The 20,429-nt window shown below is 46.7% G+C and overlaps 1 long non-coding RNA gene across 2 annotated transcripts; it reads left to right on the forward strand.

The window, feature by feature from the left end:
* Positions 1 to 1,021: 1,021 nt before the first annotated feature.
* On the forward strand, positions 1,022 to 11,318 carry LOC125438965. 2 transcript variants are annotated; one of them, XR_007245442.1, is made up of 2 exons: positions 1,022 to 1,300; positions 5,993 to 11,318. It is a non-coding gene; the product is annotated as an uncharacterized LOC125438965 (long non-coding RNA). The 2 variants fall into 2 exon arrangements; XR_007245443.1 differs by lacking the exon at positions 1,022 to 1,300 and adding an exon at positions 4,857 to 5,402.
* The last annotated feature ends 9,111 nt before the right edge of the window (positions 11,319 to 20,429 follow it).

The raw sequence follows: 20,429 nt of genomic DNA on the forward strand, positions 1-20,429 counted from the left end.
AAAATGCAGCCCCGGCGGGGAGGGAGAGCGGGGATTAGATGCCTTCATTTCGTTTGGTAATCCTAAATCCAGCTATCCCTGGCTCTTTAATCGCCTCTGGAGTCAGATTACAACCCATTTGCGCCAGTGCAGCTGGCTGGACTCAGGACATGACAAGGGGGCATAGAAAACTCCGAAGGGAAACTTTATGTAAGCGGGGCCTGGAGACCCTCCTCCTCCCGCAAAACAACCTGCCTGCTTCCAGGCCGAGGGAGAGTCCCCCTCTGCAGCCCTGTGCCCTTCTTCATGCTCGGCGGGGGAGCGCCAGGGCTGCCGGGTTTCAGGGATCCGCGACCCAAACGGGAGCCGAGGCCGAGAGTCGGGCCCTGCTGCTGCCGGAGAGACCCCTTTTGGGTCCGCCCGGGAAAGCCGCTTAAAACGAAGGCAGAGCCCAGATGCGGGATCTTCTCGGCCGTTCCAAAGCGCCCTTTGCGACCCCTAATGTTTGACCGACCCGAGAGGCGAGCTTTTGGACGCGCGCCAGAAAAGGATCTTGGGCGTGCGGTCGGGCTCCAGCCTGGCGGAGTGTGAATTGTATCATACCCAACATTTGAATGAACTCCCGCGCCTGCCTTCTCTCTCTCTCACACACACACACACACACACACACACGCAGACTAAATGTGCAATCTTGATTTGAAAAGGCCTGCCATCCATTCGGAGAGGCGGCGCTGCTCGGCGCACTTCTTTGGAAAGGATGTGTCAGGCTTTTGCGCAGATTGCGTGACCTTTGCGGGGCGGGGGGAGGGGGCGCGAGCGCTCAGCTGTGCCGTGCGGGGGGCGCCTGCCGCGGGGGTGAAACCGGGGGCGTCGCGCCCTCTCCGCCTTGACGCGGCGTTTTCCGGCGGGCGACTCCCAGCTTCCCATTGTCCCCAGGGAGGCGGGAGCGCCCCGAAGGACGGCCGGTTTGGGGGCGGGGGGGGGGCGACGCAGGCGAGAGATGCTCTTTTGTGCCGGGAGCGGCCGCGGAAGGGACCGGCCTGATTAGGATGCAGGAAGCGACCCGCCCCCGGTTGCAGAAAGCAGGCGGCGGGGACGCGGGGCCTCTGCCGGCCGACCGGCCTGCCCGCGTGCGTGCGTGAGCCAGCCAGCCAGCCAGCGGGCGAGGGGAGGGGGAAGGGAGGAGGCGAGGGGCGGCGGGAGGAGGCGGCGGCGCAGCCACCCGGTTTTCCGGGGCTTTCCGGCTGAACGTCAAGCCGCCCGGCGCGGGAACGGCGCGCCTCTGCCCCCAGCCAGCCACAGAACCGACGGACCCGACCCAGTAAGTACCGTGGCTTGCCGGGGGCGGGGGGGGGAGGAGAGGGGAGCGTGGCTCACTCGCGAACGGAGCGGATCCGGAGAGCTCGGGGCGTGCCTGAGGCTGCTGCCAGTGGCCGCTCCCAAAGGCAGGATGGCGAGGCGGGAAAGGGGGGGGGGAGCTGGGCCAGGCTGGGGACCGCCAACGTGGAGCCAGGCGCGACTCCTTTTGCTGCCGTCGACCCTCCCCTCTCCTTCCCGCTAACGGTCTCGTTGGCTCGGGCTGCCTGCTCTCTAGCCTGCGGAGTGGTCCTGCAACGGGGTCCGCTGCACGCTTTCCTTGCCCCCGCCTCCCGCGCGGGATTTGGCGCCCCGGGAAGCCCCTGGTCCCGGTGAGCCTTCCTCGGCCGGGGTCGGCAACCTTCCCCTTTGTGTGGGGCTGAGGCTGCGCGCCGCGGCTTTGTGCTGGGATGCCCGCGGAAAATGGCGAGGCCCATGGCGCGGAGTGAGGCCGGGGGCTTCCGGCAGGGAAGGGACGAATGAGAGGCGGACTTGGAAGCTCCTCATCCGCGAGCCTCCCAGAGCTGGAGGGGCTTCCCCTTCCCAACCCCCGAGGCAAAATGCCGATGCCGCAGGGCTATCGGCGGTAGTCGCCAGTGGACCCCCTCTCTGGCTCCCGCAGCCCCTACAGGTCGAGCGGTGGGGAGAGTGGCGAGGCAGGAGCGCGGCGTTTGCCTGCTGACCCGGGATCTTTTGAGCGGGACCCCCTCCTTGAAAGTCTACCACGCCTGATTCCCACGTGGAGCATCGCCACCCTCTGCTTCAGGATAGCTACCGGACCCCCCCCCCCCTTTCAGAGTCCCATCCTCGAATCGGAGAAAAGGCTGCTGGAGGGTGCTGGGCGATAACTCGATTGCATCTTCGGAGGACAGGTTGAAAGGCCAGACCCCTTCCCAAGGGCTGCCCTTTTAATTTGCCCACAGAGGCTGGCTTCGAATGGCAGAGTTCAGAGGACAAAGGGCACGGCGTGTTCCGGGGCTCAGGCGGGGGCCTTCAGCTCAACTGGGCGGAAAGGAGGACTCGGTGCTCGTTGGCTCGCATTGTGCTTTTGAATGGGCCAAGTTTTTGCAGGCCAGGTCAGAAATGAGTTCCGTGGGGGCAAGATCAGTAAGCCATGCGTCAGTATTGCTTTCGTAGCTCTGGAAAGAGTATCTGAGAGTATTTGAGAAGAGCTTCGGTGGTCCGTGTTGCATTAAGTGAATTCCCTGCCCCCCCCCCCGCCCCGGATTTGTCTTTACTTCAGTTCTACGTTCAGTTGGGTTATGTCCTTATCTATATCCACAGCGAAACTGTAGGTATCTAAGAAGGCTGCAAAGGACCTCCCTCTCAACAGGAAGTCGAAAAGTGGTCTTCAGTTAGGAGACAGCGAATTTGTTTGCTTACCCGTGTAAATGCTGACTTCATCTTATTGAACTCTGCTTTGTGGTTTAACCCCCTTTACAAACATAAGACGTACGTTGTGAAATGTGGCATGCCTGGTCATTAAAAACACGACAATAAAAAGAAGTAAACAAAAAACATCCATTGGCCAAGAGGACAACATTTAACTTAATAAAATATCCCATTTTACTTTAAAGGTAGTTATTAAGGAAATAAGACCTTCTCGGGAGACGTTTCGGGTTTATTTCTCCATTTGACTGTCGGTTAAAAGCAAAACATCGAAACTGCCAAATGCGCTGCGATTCTCTAGAAATAAGCCCTATAGTCCTCTCTGACGTAGAATCAAAACCATGGACAGCGAATGGATATTAAAACGAGGATTATCTGCCTACTAGAATAATGTACGTCCTTATTCTCGTCTTGGAGGCTACAAACCGAATACACACATTTATCCACATTTGACTGCATACACATTTGGTTGACTACCTTGCTCGGTTTCCCCCTCCCTAACTTCAGACAGTTGTATAATAGTATATCGAGGCATGCAAAACATTAGCATTTCTTTTACCGCAGACTAAACTGTTCAGTGTTTTAGGAATGGGACAGCACTGCGCACAATTTTGTCACCTGCTAAAACAATACTCTCAGCATCGCACGGGTCGTGTGTGTGTGTGTGTGTGTGTGTGTGTGTGTGTGTGTTCTCAAATTAGCAAACAAAATAAAAGTTCTTTCATGAGCTAAGTGAAACTCGGATAAATTGAATTGATTTTATTCCTGGGTCAGTTTCCCCCAATGGAGCGCCACCCTGACAAAGGGCATCTAGAACTGGTCCTGTGAAGGAGTTGCCGCTCGCTTCCTTCCCTGTGTCGGAGATCTGTTCTTAGGACCAGGGATGCCAAGTATGCTTTTGGACCCGGGTTGGAGGCCCAGCTGATGACTCATCAGGGTAGCGCAAAGCGAGGCAGCAGCTAGTGGCTGACAGGCGACGTTTATCGTCGGTTTTAATTATGCTTTTATTTGGGGGGTTCCTTTGAAGCCCTCCCCCCCCAAGCCTTCTACACCTGCATAAAGAGGCCACAGCAAATGCCCCCATTCAAGTCGACTCCTACAGCTATTTGTCACCGCAGCCAAGGGTGCAAAGGTTGTAGGCGTAAGGAGAGGCTTCCCATTCGGATCTGGTTGTAATAAATGGCAGAGCAGCGGCTACCCAAAATGAGCCAGGACGACACCCTCAAGGACCCTTGTTGTTTTTGGATCAATGAACTCAAAAATAATGGTCTTTACTTGATTGCTTTTTGTTTTATTCACGAAGTGGGGGGAGGGGGCTTGAGGCCTAGAAATCGTCTTACAGGCTCTTGAGGTCCTCTGGTGAGGACAGTCGAAGGCTGTCGTGGTGCTGCGGACCCTGGTTTTGTCGTGGCGTTTACTATATTCGACTGTACTAGATCTGCAACCTTGGCACGTTCCTGCTCAAGTCTAGGGGCCGAGCTGATGGCGGATTGCAATTCTGATCTGATGGTTTAAGGCGCGTCCTCTGTCCTCGGTGGTTTGTTATCGATCCCCAAGACAACCAAGTGACCGTTTACCACAGAGGGTATCTAACCCCTTGGTAAACCGCTCGCCTGAGCGTGTGGAGTAGCTTTCTCGACTGTATTATGCGGGAACGTTGCCAAGCATCAGATGCAAGAGTATAGTGCCGGGCGTGGGAATGGTCATGTCTGGTGGGCTTTCTGCGTTACTCTCTTGCAAGCGAGGTGCTAAAGAACATCGAAGGTCGTCCGCCTGCCCTGGTCGCCCGTGTCTAGTCGGGTCCACTGGCGTGGGTGTGACCAGGACCTTGCAGAGAGTCCCGTCCAGTAATCCCTCCCCAGTGGACTGTAGAATCTGCAGAGCCCTGCCATTAATTACTGCACAACATCCTCTCCCCCCCCCCCCCGCTGCGATGAGGAGGGACTGGATTTTACATAATGCAAGCTTAGCTGCGATCAAGCCTGCCCCCTCCTCTCGCCTGCGTCTGGAGTATTTAAAGCAAATCTGTTCCCGTTGCATGGAAGGGGCGGGGGGCAAAGATGCTGGAGCGAGGCGCTGTGGAGAGCCTTCTGGTGCCGCCGGTAAGCGAGGACACGCCGCCGAGGCCAAGGAGATCTGCGTACTGGGACGCGGGGAGCCTTCTCGGGGCCGGCGGGAGGCTGCAGGGGAGGTCCAGCCCCTCTTCTGGGCAGGGCTTCGGCGCCGACGGGGCTGTCAGGGCCAGAGCCCAGAGCCGGTCTGACGCTGGCTGGGCTGGCAGCAGAGGACAAGCCGGCGGCTTCCGCCCGGGAGAAGACGGGAACTAGGGCCACCGAGGGCTTTCCGACGCTTTGGTCTCCACGGAGGGGACACTGCGGGAGGAGCGGGGCTCCGCTTCCGGCCGGGGCTCGGACTTGCTGCCGGGCTGCTTTCAAGGACACGGGGAGATGAGCAGGACTTTGGGAGCCAACATCTGCCTTGCTGGTGACGTCAGCACCCTGTGTAATCCTCTTGTACTGGAGGCAGATGCCTTATTTGTTTGGCTGGAGAAGCATTAATCCCTAATTCTGGAGCAGCCAGCGAGGGGCGCGCACACGTAGACCGGACTGCTCCGGACCTTCCCCCGAAGAGCCCGCGGGCCTGCTTCCCATCACCCGGAGACGCGGGGCTCGCCGAAGGTTTGGATGAGAGCGATGGATTTTCTTCGCCGTTTTTCGGGGGGGGGGGGAGGGAGGGAGGGGCGCTCCGGGGTCATGTTTAGGACGTTAACCCTTGTCCGTGATCCTTTTTTAAAAAAAGTGTAACTGTGTTGGAGTTCCCCTGAGGATTGCTTCCACCCGCGCTCGTGTCGCTTTTTTTGCATGGGCTTGAAGGGCCACTATTTTGGTCCTGGGGCAGGTCTCGTTTGCAGTTTCCGGGACATCACCAGCGCCGTTTCTATGAGCTGCGGTCCGCCGCCTCCTGTTGAAATCCGTACCAGGACTGCCTTTGATCCGATCTGGATTGCCTCCTTTGCTCCTGCAGCCTTAAGGAACGTACAAGTTGCCCTTTGCTTCTAGTGGGGCAGCTCAAGAAACTAGTCTCCCTCCGGTTCCCCGTCCTCTCTTCCTTCCTGCCTCTTTAAACCCCCTTCTGCCCCCGCCCGCCCGCCCGCCCCATCTCTGTCCTCCAGCCTTCGTAGTCCTCGCCAGTTGGAGGCGCTCCGCGGCGGCATTGAGCGCCCTCGTCCTCCCTCCTTTAACCCCCTGGCTTTGCTTCTCTTCCCTAGGACGACCGGCCAGGCCTCCCGGAGCAGAGCTGCTCATCGCTTCCTCCCAGAAACCGGGGATTGGGTGTCTCCCCACTGGAGTCTTTGGAAAGTCACACTCTTCGACCCACCCATTTCCGTTGAGATCAGAATGGAGCATCACAGCAGCTGACAAATCTGCATTCAGTCGAAACTTCAGAGCCGCCGGCAGAGGTCAGCTCGCCAAGGTTTGAGGCCGGTTTCTTTGGCCACTGATGGCGCTCGATCCCAGAGCATCCCAGCACAGATGTCCTCTGGGCCATCAGAACCACACCGGATTGGACGTCTGTTTAAACGCTGCCAAGTTTAACCATAGCGGTGTGTGTGTTGTTGCATTGTCTCGTCCTTCCTTCTCCTCTTCCTCATCCTTCTCCTCCTCCTCCTCCTGGCGGCACAGTCATTGTAGCCAGGCCAGATGGGCTGTCCAAACTCTCCCGGGAACAGGCAGGTGCTATTGAGTAAATGTTTTCCGCTTTACAAAGCAAGTCGACACGCATTCTGCCCCGTTCATTTGTGCAGAGATCTCTCCATCCGAGAAAGAAATATATTATCAAGCACTTCCTTAAGCAGCAAGAGTTGAGGAGGCTTAAGACCTCGTTTCTTGCTGCACGGGAATGACAAAGGGCAGCTCTTATGACTGGGGTAGGCAAAATCCGACAGTCTTCAGGAGGGATCAGGGCCAGTCCCTGTCATCCTGTGGTCTTAAGTAACGAGCAAAAGAGCTGGCCACATTAGAGCAGCTTAAGGAGATGGCCGTAAAGACGCACATGCTTGCTTGAAACAGACTTCTGCCCGGTGGAACTGGCAGATGGGCTAGGAGGAAACGGCCTCGAATTCAAAGCCAGGCCTGGAGGATGAATAGAGGGAGAAAGAGAGGGAGGGGGTCGCTTCCCTTTTTAAAAAGGTCACTTGTTATTTTATTTGCAGAAGGAGAGCAAGAAAGAGAACTCAGGCTCTGCCTCTCCGTGTTCACAGCGGACCTTGATTTAATGTCATACAATTAAGGCACGCGGTGAATGCCAAGAGCGGAGGCTTGAAGACATCCTCTACGAAGAAAATCATACTCCACAGAAAGATTTAACCCCCACCCACCCACCCACCCACCCACAACAAGGCGACCCGAATGCAAATTGTCGTGCACCTGTCTAAAGCAATGTAGATTCAATGGGAAGGTGTTGCCTTCTCTCTAAACGTATTTGTGCGGTCTAAGGTGCCCTAAGTCCACTAGCACCAGTTTCCTAAGCATTACCGTCCATGGCGGAATATCTTTCCAGAGACAGGTAGGTTCACTTTTTTCGATTTTTTTTTAAAAAAACTAAACCATGTATCAACGATGGAAGGGAAATAAATACATTTGATAATATTACGGCATCGCTACGTTTGTTGATTGTGTGTCCACCTCCTCCAAACTGCGCCAGCCAATTAGCCTATAAGAAGGTATTGTCTGAAGACACGTAGGCTCCTCCACATTGCCCTCCGCCGGATTGTTGAACTGGAATCAAGCAGGACAATGCATAGCAATTAGGGTGTGTGCGACGGAGAGTTAAGAGATCGTGGCTTGTGTTACTTGGAAATGGAGCAAAATATTGGCAGGGTGTTCAGAGGAGATGGCGCAGCCATTAGGACGGAAGGAGTCCCGCAGTGTACCTTTTTATGGCTTTCTTTGTTTCGCCTGAGCGCGAAGGTCGTGGGTAAACAAAGGGAAGGAAACCATCGCTTGCCTCCACGCAGAAATTGAGCAAACCTGTGCGCTGTCCACGGTCCTGAAGTCAATTTCCTAGCAAAGCTGACTAGATAATACAGTTGATAAGGAAAACCGGGCAAAAAGCACGCTGCGCCATGTTCATACGCTGGACAGCACCAATCCGTTTCACGATTACATTTTCTCTAAAGCGACCCATAGGTTGAGATCGAAACCCTACTGGAGTGAAGGGCACAGAGGTTATGGAATGTTGGGGTGTGGATTTCAAGCGTCTTTTGCGTCATTTCCTCCTCGCTCATTTTGAATATTCTAGACATTTATGACACATTTGCAGTTTATTTAAACAACAGCGTTGAGTGTGTTGAGGCCCAGAAAGATTTTTGGAACCTGACAATCTGCCGCTAATGTTGCTGTAAAATTATTATAATTTAGAGAGAAACACCTTCATCAAGTTGGTAGAGGGATGCAAAAGACCAGTAGAGAGATGTAAAACCCACAGTGCAGCAGTTTGCTTTCAGATGCGCCCCAACATAAATGGAAAAGAGATGATCGTTTATCCCGGGCCTATGTCACCACGCAGTAACCACTCCTCCTGCCAAGTAACGAAAGGACTCTTACCACTTTTCATACATTTCTCACAAGGTGTAGCAAAATTTTCTCCACTACTTGGCTCAGCAATACAGACGACCATTTTATCTCGGTAAATTACTACATAGTCGTCTTGTATTCACCCTTTATCACCCCCCCCCCCTTTTAAACTTAGAATCAATAATGTAGCTTCAGGCGCAATGCTTCAGTTTCCGACCTACTGTCGGAGGTGGGGGTGGGCACGGAGACATTGCAACTCCAACGACATAACTATCAGGTAATGGTAGGCCAGGTGCCTCTAGGACACTGCTCTTTAATCTGGATTAAAATGCTGCAAAGCGGATTAGCCCCTACTATCTGAACCGGAACACTGCAAATTCCTGGTTCTGCAAGCACAGCTGGGGGCTAGTTTGGTGTAGAGAAAGAGAGAAAATGCATTAAAGAGAAATGGGGCCTATCTCACAACCCCAGCCCAGAGTTCCTTCTTGCTCCTATTTAATATACCTTCTGCCAGCCTTCTCACACTGCAGCCAACTAGTACATGATTCGAGTCACCAATACTCCGCACGCTTTGCTTGGAAAGTAAACCAGATAATTTTATTCTTTTCTAGGTGCTTCTCCGTTAAAGAATTTCCAGTACGAAATCTCAGGAACGTCAGCTGGTCACGATCAACTGTGTGGAGGACAGCCTAATTTAGGTTGTCTGTAATCCATTTTTGCCAGAGCAGGTCCGCTGACGTCTCTAAACAACTGTGGATTAAAGAGGTCGTGAATGAAAAAAGCAAAGCGCGCCATCTTAAACGATTTAGCCCCGGTGTTCGAAAGTCACGCTGTTTACAGCAACGTATCTAAAGCAATTCACCTAACGCACTAGGAGGGCAGACTGCACCGGTCATATTTTTACACCTCACCCTAATAATTCCCTGCTGTCCCCTTAGCCTGATTTTGTAAACAAATCCTTTCTGGCTCACAATACCCTAACTGCTGCATTGGAAACTGCATCCTTTGTACTCATTTAATCAAAAGCGTGGAAATATTGGGAAAGTATTTCAGCTTCGTTAAAGGTGAACCTGAATGCGTTTTCCCGTTTCCAGACCGTAAACTACAAGGTTCCGGTTCTGAACATCAAAGGGTTTTTTAATAAAATGAGTGTACTACTAAGAAGTAAACGTCCAAGGTTACAATTAACCAAACGGGCGCAGGGAAGAAATACATATTGTTGAGTGGGCGAGAAAGAAATGCCATCCACAGTGATATAACGTCCATAGTAGAGAGCATAGAATTAAAGCGTCCCAATAATAACCAAGACAGGGACAAGAAAGACTTCAGGCATTCGGCTTCTCTTTCGAATCACATGAAAGCCTTTGAAGTGTGATAATGCGCTATGACGTTAATGTGAAGAATTTAGGCGCAGGGGTGCTACGTGCAACGTGTGAGTAGTCATGTGATGTCAGTTGGAATCAATTTGCTGTTTCGTTCCGACTGGATTGTATTGTTTTAATTAGAGGAGCTACAAAAGGCGTGGGGAAAGTTAATCGCTGTCACTTCCTGATCATTACTAGGAAAGAGAATCCTAGAGCTTCCCTGTTAATCTGAGAGAAATGCTTTCTGCTGTGGATCTGGACCAGAGATGGAGGAAAACACACCCAGTAATTCCATTCACACCGGGTCTGAAATAATTAGGATTCCATTGTTTTGCCATTGTCAAGTTTAACATTCAGCACCTTTCTTCTAGCTTTGAACGCGGAGTCAAATCCTGTTCTCAGTTATTTTTCCCCAGTGCGGTGTAACCTTCTATCCCATCTCAATCAAGACACCCCACTGGGAGGCGAGTAGGGAGGTTTGCCTTGGAGGCCCCCTCTACAGTCAGAAGCGCTCCGATTATGCCTTTCTTAATCAGAAGGAAAGCCTGCCGGAATTGTTGGGAAGACAGTTTTGCCCTTGAGCTGCTAGAACGAAGCGATGCTGCTGCAACCGAGGGGGGAAGGGAGGGAGGGGAGCGAGTCTTGCTTTGCATTTTGCTATGCTCTTCTGGAAAAGAACTAATTCGGGTCTCTAGCGTGTAGGCGGCTGGTTAATTAGAGGATGGCGCACTCTGCTGCCCAGAAGAGGCAAGGACATCACTGAAAACATGCGCTAACTGGCAACCAGGGGGAACATAGCTACTAATAATCGCAAGTCAGGAAAAGTGCCAAGGAAAGAAACTGAGCATTGAATTCAGTTGTGCGCTATTATAGAGTGCCCGCAGAGATCCAAGCCCCGGCGTTTATTCTTTCAATTGATGCCGCGCCAACAGAATGCGATTGTGACGTCATAAAACATTGCCGCATTCTGGAATGTTGGGGACAGCAATGGTGCTGCTGCAGAACGTTCCTTGGGCAGCTAATTTAGCAAGTCGACATTTCAGAGGAAGAGTCGGTGAGAACGTGGGTCGGCAATCAAGAAAGAGGAATCAGAGTAGGAGAAAATGCTGTGGCTAATCGGCTGTATTTTCCCTTTGTTTACCCATTGCAGTTCGGGTTTTATTCTTTTATTTTATTACAAAAAAAATGCATTGGCTCTGAGAAAGAGTTGAAGAGACATCAGAACTGAAATGGGTAGAAGGTTTGGCACCTACTTTGTCCACCTTTCTCCCATTATTTAATATATAATACAATGTCAGATGTATGCCTAATATGCAGCTGGACTATCAGTCTTTCAAGTACATTCTGGTCTCTTGTAACTGGCAACAGCTGTGTATCATCTCGTGCTTCCTGAGCCTGTTAACTGGAGAGGCTGCGAACTGAACTGAAGATCTTCTGCAAAGAAAGCAGGGCCGTGGGTCACATCCCACAGAGACAATGAACACATACAGGAAACTCACGGCTGAAGCATAATGAAAATCTAACATTCTGAACCTAAAAGACATTATGGGGATGCAAGTCTCACCTACTTAAGTGAACTTTATTGTCTGAGAATACTGAGGATAAAATCCTGATTTTTTGAAACCTTATAAACTAAATAAATCTATTTAAGTACCATGCTGACCATTAACTTGATGCCATTATTATGGCATTGTTTGAAATATATTGGTGAATGTTTCTAAAGAGGAAAACAAATAAGGCTAAGAATGTTGACATCAATGTGGCGTTTTGCATGGGTTGCGCACATGAAGCTGCCGTATACTGAATCAGACCATTGGCCCTTCATTGTCAGTATCATCTAATCAGACTGGCAACAGCTCTCCAGTGTCTCAGGTAGAGGTCTTTCACACCACAAACTGCCTGGCACTTCTGACTGGAGTTACTGGGTTGTGAACCTGGGACATTCTGCAGGCAAAGCAAAGGCTCTCCTACTGTGCCACAGCCTTTGCTATTCTCCGAAATTCAAAGCAGCACTAACCAATATAGCCATCTTCCTGCATTGTAGGCTGGTCCCAGAAATATCTCCTTCCCTGAAACAAAAGTCAGTGTGGTGTAGTAGGGTTAAGAATGGTGGGCACTAATCTGGACAACAAGGTTGGATTCTCCATTCCTCCACATAAGCAGTGGACACTTTTCTGGTGAACTGGATTTGTTTCCCTTCTTCTACACATGAAGCCTGTTGGGGGACCTTGGGCAAGTTACAGTTCCCTCCAAACTCTCTCAGCCTTAGCTATCTCAAAAGGTGTCTGTTGTGGACAGAGGAAGGAAAAGAGTTTGTAAGCCACTTTGAGACTCCTTAAGAAAAGTGGTCTAAAAACCCAAGCACCTCTTCTTAGTATATTTTAATGTGGCATCCCTGTCTCTCCTTTGTGAAATATTTTGGTTTGTCCCATTTTCTGACTAAAATTCTGACTGGCAACTGAGAAGTCCATTCACCATCCTAAGGATGATAAAATGTATGTTTGTATGTTGCGTTGCTAACAAATTATCTCATTTCCAGATTTTTCTAGTAAAGATTCTAGTAATCAATATTTTAGGAATAGCACATTTCATCTTTCTGGCTGTTCAAAACTACTCTAACTAATGCCAGATGAATTCCTTCCACAACCCTAAAGGATTCCACAATATTAGTTGAGAATAAATATTCTCTTTTCTTTAAAAATTGTTAACATCTAAAAAATTATCTAAAAATATTAACATCTAAAAATAAGTAACAAATCCATCTGTTATTCAGTAAAGACCTAAAATGGTAGTAGACTTATGTTCCCAGTGTTCTTTGGTTGTTTCATTGAAAACCATGGTATGTTGTGAGGTTAAAAATTGGTACTTTATCCAGTGTTTGGATGGAATGTGTGCATTCTTTCTATACCAGGGGTAGGGAACCTGCGGCTCTCCAGATGTTCAGGAACTACAATTTCCATCAGCCTCTGTCAGCATGGCCAATTGGCCATGCTGGTAGGGGCTGATGGGAATTGTAGTTCCTGAACATCTGGAGAGCCGCAGGTTCCCTACCGCTGTTCTATACCATACCACAAACTTATTTCAAAAATACCATCAGTATAGGCCTACTGCTTGAAGAGGGAGAAAACATCAATCTCATAAATGGGCTATTGGAGTCTTTGAAGTAACTGTGGATTTCTTTAGATCACAGCCCATGGTTTAGGAGCACAGACAGAAATGGAAATAAGAAAGGTTAGTACAAATTAAGCATCAGGTGGCTCAGGTGAGCCCTCTGGGGGAGAGCGGTATATAAGTTTAATAATAAATAAAAAATCTCTCTGGAGGCAAACAAGTTACGAAAAGGTTGCTTGCCTTCCTCTCTCAGAAGGCAGAGCTAACCTGCCAAGGTAAGCAAACTGAAGCTAGAGATGCCACAACTTCCATCCACCAGGCTGGTCTCTTGGGCCACAATTTTACAATCTCTCACTTCCCTACTAGTTAAAAATTCCTAATGCAGATATGTAAACTTAATTGTCTTCTGTGGGATTCTAAAGCCTCTCAGAGGGGAAGGAGGAATGAGGGAGAGAAGTACTTCTTCATTGCACTTCTCATCCAAGCCAACTCCTCACAAAGTTGCTTTCCCTGCAAAAGAAAACGATGTCTTATTATACAGATTTGTGTTTGTCCTAATGAAATAAAATGCATGACAAAATAGATAAGACACAGTGACCTTCATCTACTGAGGCAAATACATCCTTTCTGAGGCAAATCAGTTTGCTGCTTGTCTACTAATGCTTACTGTTTATATAATTGGCTGCTAAACTTTGTGGGAAAACCAGATGTTGTGGGAAAGGGTGAATTAGGACTCTCATTTGGCTGTGTGAGAATGTCCATATGTGAAATACTCCCTAGTGCATTGTACTGCCCTATTTGAAGACAGGAAAAGAAATCTTAATGACTTAATGAAAATTTGGTTGTCTGCTCATGACAGGTGAGCAGAACATGAGCTTATCGGGTAGATGTTCAAGGATTTTTCATTCTCATTGGGAAAGGATGCTACAGTTATGCTTCTGGGCCTATTTATCTGATGGCTGCCCATGGCCCCTTCCGCACAAGCAAAATAATGCATTTTCAAACCGCTTTCACAACTGTTTGCAAGTGGATTTTGCTATTCTGCACAGCTTCAAAGGGCACTGAAAGCAGTTTGAAAGTGCATTATTCTGCATGTGCGGAATGAGCCCATGTTTGCCTTGGGTCAACATTGTCAAGTTCTGCTAGTCACAGGTGCTAGAGGAAATGAGATGGAGAACCATATTGGTGGGGAACCATATTGTCCTAGAGTGTCTCTACTACTTTTAAAGATCTATGCACCAGCAGTTGGTTGATGAGCTGGCTACTTCTTGTCATTTTAAGGACATGAAGAAAATGGGCACTTTTATCTCGCATGAGATACTTTTTAAATAAACAGAAGTTGTCATTCATTAGTAGGAACAAAGACCTCCTGATTTTAATATTTTCTTCTTCATATAGACAATATGGAACACATCCCATGCAGGTCCGTTGCCTTAAAATAGAGTGCAAGTCCCATTAATATTGTATGACGTCTGGTTTTAAAATATATATTGACAGCAATTTAAAAGATTAATGCCTAAGTACTGTCATTTCAGCTGCTGTAATTCATGCTGTTAGAAGAGAAGCCATCATGAATTCACCTTGAGAAACAAGCTATGTGCAACCTTTCTATAAAAGCTAGATAGAACACTTGGTGCAAAGAGAAAGGAGCCAGAATGTCTGTGCAATTTTCATGCGGGAGGGCTCTTCAAGAATCCTAAATCCTTAACTCTATCTTTGACATCAGCTTCATCATTTAATTGAACCACAATCTTCTATAAAAGGCTGTGATGAAATGTTTTAAACAGAGAAACTCTCTAATGGATCAAGGCCAAGCGTTCCCTAAGCTCAGAAACCCATCCCTGAAAGTGATCAGACTTGGATGCTTTAAGAATGTTATATTCCACCTCTTATTGGCAGTAAACATCAAAAACTTTCAGATGCATAAAGAACCCAGTCTTTTTATTCCATTAGACTGCTAATATACTTACAAGCTAATAGTCCTAACAAAAGAAAGAAAGGGTGGAAAGAAAAGAACACAGAAAGCAAATCCACAGATTCATATACCTTCTATTTTACATACGTAATGATCACTGTAATGACCACTGATGGTCTCTGTTCTGGTATGTGTCAAGTGGCGCTTGAGCAGTCCTAGACCACACTGCTTATCTCTCTCCTTCTGACAGACACCACGTTAAAATAGTACCATTTCTTGTTAATTTTCCCCCCAATTTTTACGACTAAATTTTGAACCTTCTTATTTGTGGGGGGTGTTTTGGCAGTCCAGACAACTATAACACTCTCTTCCAATGTCACATGCAAGTAACAATTTGTAAGAAAGCACCAGTTTACACTCCCTTTACAAATAAAGCCAAGGACCAGACACTGGATCGATGTGGGGTTTAAATGATACATTCAGGTATACATGCATTTAATGTACCATGAGAATTACTCAATGCATGTTTAAAGAAAAGTCAAGTATCCATTGAACATGGATTGGATGGCTGTTTAAGAACTTGTGAACAGGCTGAGTATTGTCAAAGGTTTTCATGGCCAGAATTATCTGGCTGTTGTGGGTCTCCCAGGCTGTGTAACATAGTCTGGTAGTTTTGTCTCCAAACATTTTGCCCACATCTATAGCTGAGGCATATCCCAGTGAGATGCTTTGTCCACCTCTGAAGTGGGAGGGGGATGAGGTGCATATCCTTGTATCAGGGATGAGTTCATTTGCAGTTGCATTTGTATATGTACGTCCTGGTGGTTTGAAATGTGTGTGACTCATAAATCAGAATGAAGTGAAGCAGTGGGGGGAAGAGAGAGGGAAGGAGTTGGGAGCATCTGATGGATTGTTGAATGGTGTTTGAAAAGTCCCTGGTTTTGGTGGTTTTTTTAGTACCAGTAGCCAGGTTCTGTTGATTTTGAGACTCTATTCCTTTTAGTTGAAACTCTTTTGGTGCTCGGGATTTCAATGGCTTCCCTGTGTAGTCTGACATAGTAGTTGTCGGAGTTGTCAAGAATTTCTGTGTCATCTAATAAGATCCTGTGTCTGGCTTGGGTTAGATTATATTAAGCTACTTTTTCATGGAATGCAATAGATTCCTACGGAAGTACAGGGGTCCATTTTGTCCTTTGCTGACTGTAGCTTGTTGTATTTTTCTGATAGATCTGTAGACCATTGGAAGGTTGTGTTTTTCCATGTGTTTTTCCATTTAGTCTGAGATAACCTTGATGTATGGTAGAAATACCTTCCCCGTAGGATATTTTTTTCCTCAATTGTGCATTTTCTCTCAGTTTTATAGCTCTTCTGATTTCCATTGTGGAGTAGCCATTTGCTTGCAGTGCTCAGTATAGGTGATTCAGTTTATAGTGAGAAGGTGAGGTTTGCAGATCTATTTTTCATGGTCTGCCAGAGTTTTGATTATGCCTATTTTTATTGTGGGAGGTGATCAGAGTTTTTGCATAGATATTGATATGTGTGCATAAGTTTTGTGTAGACTGTGGCCCAATACACATATGACTGCAACTGCAAATGAACTCTACCCAGACACATGAACATGCACCTCATGCCCTTCTCACCTGAGAGGTGAACAAAACAAATACCCAACTAAACAAAACACTTTACACTGTGCCATGGAGAGTAGCACATTTTATTGAGCCATGCCTCTGAAGCTGCCTGCCATAGATGTGGGTGAAACATTAGGAGCTGAACCTACCAGACCATGGCCACACAGCCCAGAAAAGCCACAACAGCCAACAATTGTGTGGTTAAAAGCAACATTTTAAAAGGTGACTGCCTAGTCAATTTCATTAGAAACCATTAAACAGTTAATAACTTAGAAATCAAATGAATATCTTTGAGGAAATTACACTCTATTAGTACATGCTCTGACAGTAATTTAGCATTTGGAACATATGTAGGGTGGGATGGAGAACAGATTAAGCCAGAGATGCCTGGGTGGTGAGAAGCATTTGGAACAAGGTTCTGTCTTACAGGGACCTTGTGAAGATTCCTGAGGAGGGAACACCATATTTCTGCTTCTGTGGAGATATAAGAAGGGCTGGGGAGTCCTGAAAACCAGAGTTAGGACAAAAAGAAGACCGTTTCAAGGAACTACAGTATTTATTCAGGTTCTCACCTGCCTTCCATGGAATGTATGGAAACAAATGTGGGTTTCTCAGAAATCCAAGTGCAGCACATACATGTTTTAACTTTAGCTATGTAGCTGCATTATGTATCTTCAGAACATGATCTGGGAATGTTTTATTTCTGTTAAAAGAAATCAACATGCTAAATGCCTATTAATTGTATGCTATATCTTTAACCAAACCAAGCTAATATAAAAGGTAAAATGAGAATAAATCAAAAGCTTCTCTCTTTGGTCTGTTCTCTCTCACCATTCTAATCTGAATTGGGGATGGTATATAGACCATAGCTCTTGCACTCAAAAATTATTATTCTGCACATAAAGATTTCTTTTATCCTATCGCTATCTTTACTGGAAGCTGGTCAACAAGTTTTTGCAGCATTTCAAAACTTATTTGACAATACAGGGCCATGAACACACACAACAAACAGCAATAATTCTTCCATGTTATCTTAAAGTTTTACAGGGGAAAACACCTACCTGCAACCTAAGCTTTGGTAAAATGGCATTTTCTCCAACAAGTCTGAACAACAAGGAGACCTTCTCTCAAATCCTGAGGCCAACCTGGTAGACAAGTAAGTTAATCAAAGGATGTCTCTTTTAAAGGGACTGAATCCTTTCTATTCTCCACTTGCTTAACCAGAAGGTGACTTCTGCTGCACATAGTAGGACTTATTTCTGAATAAAATCATATTCCATATACTATTTCATGTTTACCAGGCTGTGGTTTAGCCTAAAATTTAGTGGTAGTTACAAAGACTATACCATATAATATATTCCTTTGCTCCACTCCTTCCTCACACCCCACACAAAACCTGTTTTTGGGGGAAAGTGTTCTACTTTGCAACATCTCTGCCAATATATGCATTTAAATGTCAGAAGGAAAAATTTGTGCCAGATAGCGGCAATGAAACATAAGCATGATAGAATTGAATTACAGACTCTGATTTTGTTTTCTCATTGAGTTCAGATTGAACATCTAGAGTTACTTCATTTATCCCTAATGTCAGTTTGACATGACTTGCGAATACAAAGCGTGTTCAGAGACAGTTGAGTTTGCTGTTGCAAACCAAAATTCACAGTGCATAGAATTCCACTGTAGTTGAAAGGAGCACCTTGTTCCCAGATATTTCAGACTATTACCTTGCAGAAGGCTCAGAGACAAATTGGCATGAAACAAATACATCTGTGAAGGTGAATTGTCTCAAACTGAGGTAGTGAATTGTCTCAAACTGGCAACTAAAATAGAAGCAAGGGCAATTAAGGCAGGATTACAATAATACAGGAGTATTGAACTCATAATTGTTACTTGATGGGGCCAGATCCTGTGGGGGGAGTTGCTGTCTCGATTGGCAAGCCCCCAATAGGTCCATCAGCCCCTATTGTTATAAATACTCTCAATCAGGTTCTCAAGAGACTGTCTGCAACCTGTCCTATCAGGTTCAGGAGAAACAATCGAACCCAGAGGTCAGAATTCAAAACAGCTTTATTAATAAAGGGAGCAGAGCAGGTGGTGTTTCCTGTTCTTCTTGAAGCAGCATAGAGATTACAGCAGTTTATATTTCCCATATCTCCCGTGATGCAATGGTCCCACTTCCTCTTTCCATTTGCTGAGGAAATCAGAAAATACAACTTGCTGGAACGCCCTCATGTAGCAAGCCCTCTCCCCACTTACAAACAATCCCATGATCATAATCAACGTCCCTTTTTCATACCAAGGTGTAAAAGTTAATATGCATTAGCTAATTACGCATGCTTCTTTTACGTGACCTCCTGTCCGCTGCTTGCTGTTTATGTCTAATCAGCTTTGTGGCTTTCATTATAACTCACACACTTGTTTTGTCTATTCGCTTCCTTTTTATCATCTGTTTTCATCTTGCGGTTAGAAACTTCGAAAAAACATTAGTCTGTTAAAAACCTTTAACTCTTTTGTAACATTATTGGCACTGGGGATTGGCTACCTTGGGTTGAGAGGGTTTGCCAGGCCTGATCAGGAGGAGGGTTACCTCAGCTGGTTCACAGGCATTATAACCCCTCTCAAAGGATGCATCCAGCCTCCAGGCCTCATGTTTGACATCCTTGCTCTAATAATCATTTATACTTGCATTTGCACCCCCAGATCCTGTGACCCATAATATGTGGGAATTTAGAACTGCCTTCAACTTGGGTCTTCCTCTGGGCCAAGCCCAGAATCTGGAACTCATCCCTATGAAGGCCTTTGAATGTATATAAATTGCTTTTCTTTCATCTTTGAGTGACTGGAACCAGCCACCATTTTAAGGATTTGGGAAAGGTCTGAATATGTAACTTTATATTTGATTCTTGGCATCTCTCAAGCTGGCACAGTAATCCCAGAGAATAGAAAGGATTCATCTTTTTCCCCCCTCTGATGGGCCTAGGAATTTTGTCAAAAGAGAGATTTAACATGCAATGTTGTGCTCATTTCTGTGTTTACAGTGTTTCCTGCCACATACAGAGACACATAGAGCATTTTAACTACTTCCTTGGGGTATGCCTCAAAACACACTACCCCAAACAGCAGCCTGAACATTATATTTATACTTGCTAACTCCCAAGTGTTCAGTGGTTAACAAGTGCTGGGCAGTTGTTCCTATAGGCCACCTTAAAAACAGCTAATTGGTTCCTGAACTGATGGCCTCCACATGAAGCTGAAAAGTTAGCATTAAAATTATGAGCAACAGTCCACAGGAAACTGAATGAAGCCATGAATCATATAGTGTTTTACTTATAACAACATAAAGTCCAACCCAAATCCAGTTAAAGACTCAATGAAGGGGATAAAGAAATCATCTTAAAGTCCTGTAATTTAATGTAAATATTTTGTGGCTGAAGTTATATGTACTTTTTATAGCATTTGTCTGTTTATTTACTGAAGATTTTGTTATCCACTCCAGCTCAAGACTCTTTGCAACATTTAATGCATACAAGGTATAAACATATTACAAAAACTTTAAAAAGGAAACTACAAACGCAAACTACAGCAGCGTAAATGTGCAGCACCATAAAAGTGCACCCTTAACCATCCAACAAATGCCTTGTGGAAAAGAAGAAAACTACATCCCTTTTTGAAGGTTACAGGGAAAAAATATTTTGCAAATCCACCCATGAGGCTTTGAGCCTTGGGACCAGCACAACAAAGTCTCAGCTTTTTACCTGTGCAGTTTTGGCCTCACTCTAAAATGGAGCATGAAAGCCACCTGAAGGTGTTCTTTGTCATTGATAGAAAAGTACATAAGGGTACTGGCAGGCTTTGAAGTCTAGCTTTCAGACAGTTAAGGAGTTTAGGGGTTAAAATATACACCTACAACTGGGCTTGCAAGCTACCAAGAAGGCAACACAGCTTCTGCAGAATAGCTGAACATGAACCTCCTTCCCCATATGTACCTATTTATCCCCCTATCTGCCTATTCCCATTATCTTTGGACTTCTAATGCGGTAGAAATGCAGCTTCACTGTTGTACACTAGACACTTAAAAGTGATTATATAACTGTAATGTGCAACTTATGTA

This window comes from Sphaerodactylus townsendi, linkage group LG09, assembly GCF_021028975.2.
Source record: "Sphaerodactylus townsendi isolate TG3544 linkage group LG09, MPM_Stown_v2.3, whole genome shotgun sequence".
Classification (NCBI taxonomy): domain Eukaryota; kingdom Metazoa; phylum Chordata; class Lepidosauria; order Squamata; family Sphaerodactylidae; genus Sphaerodactylus; species Sphaerodactylus townsendi.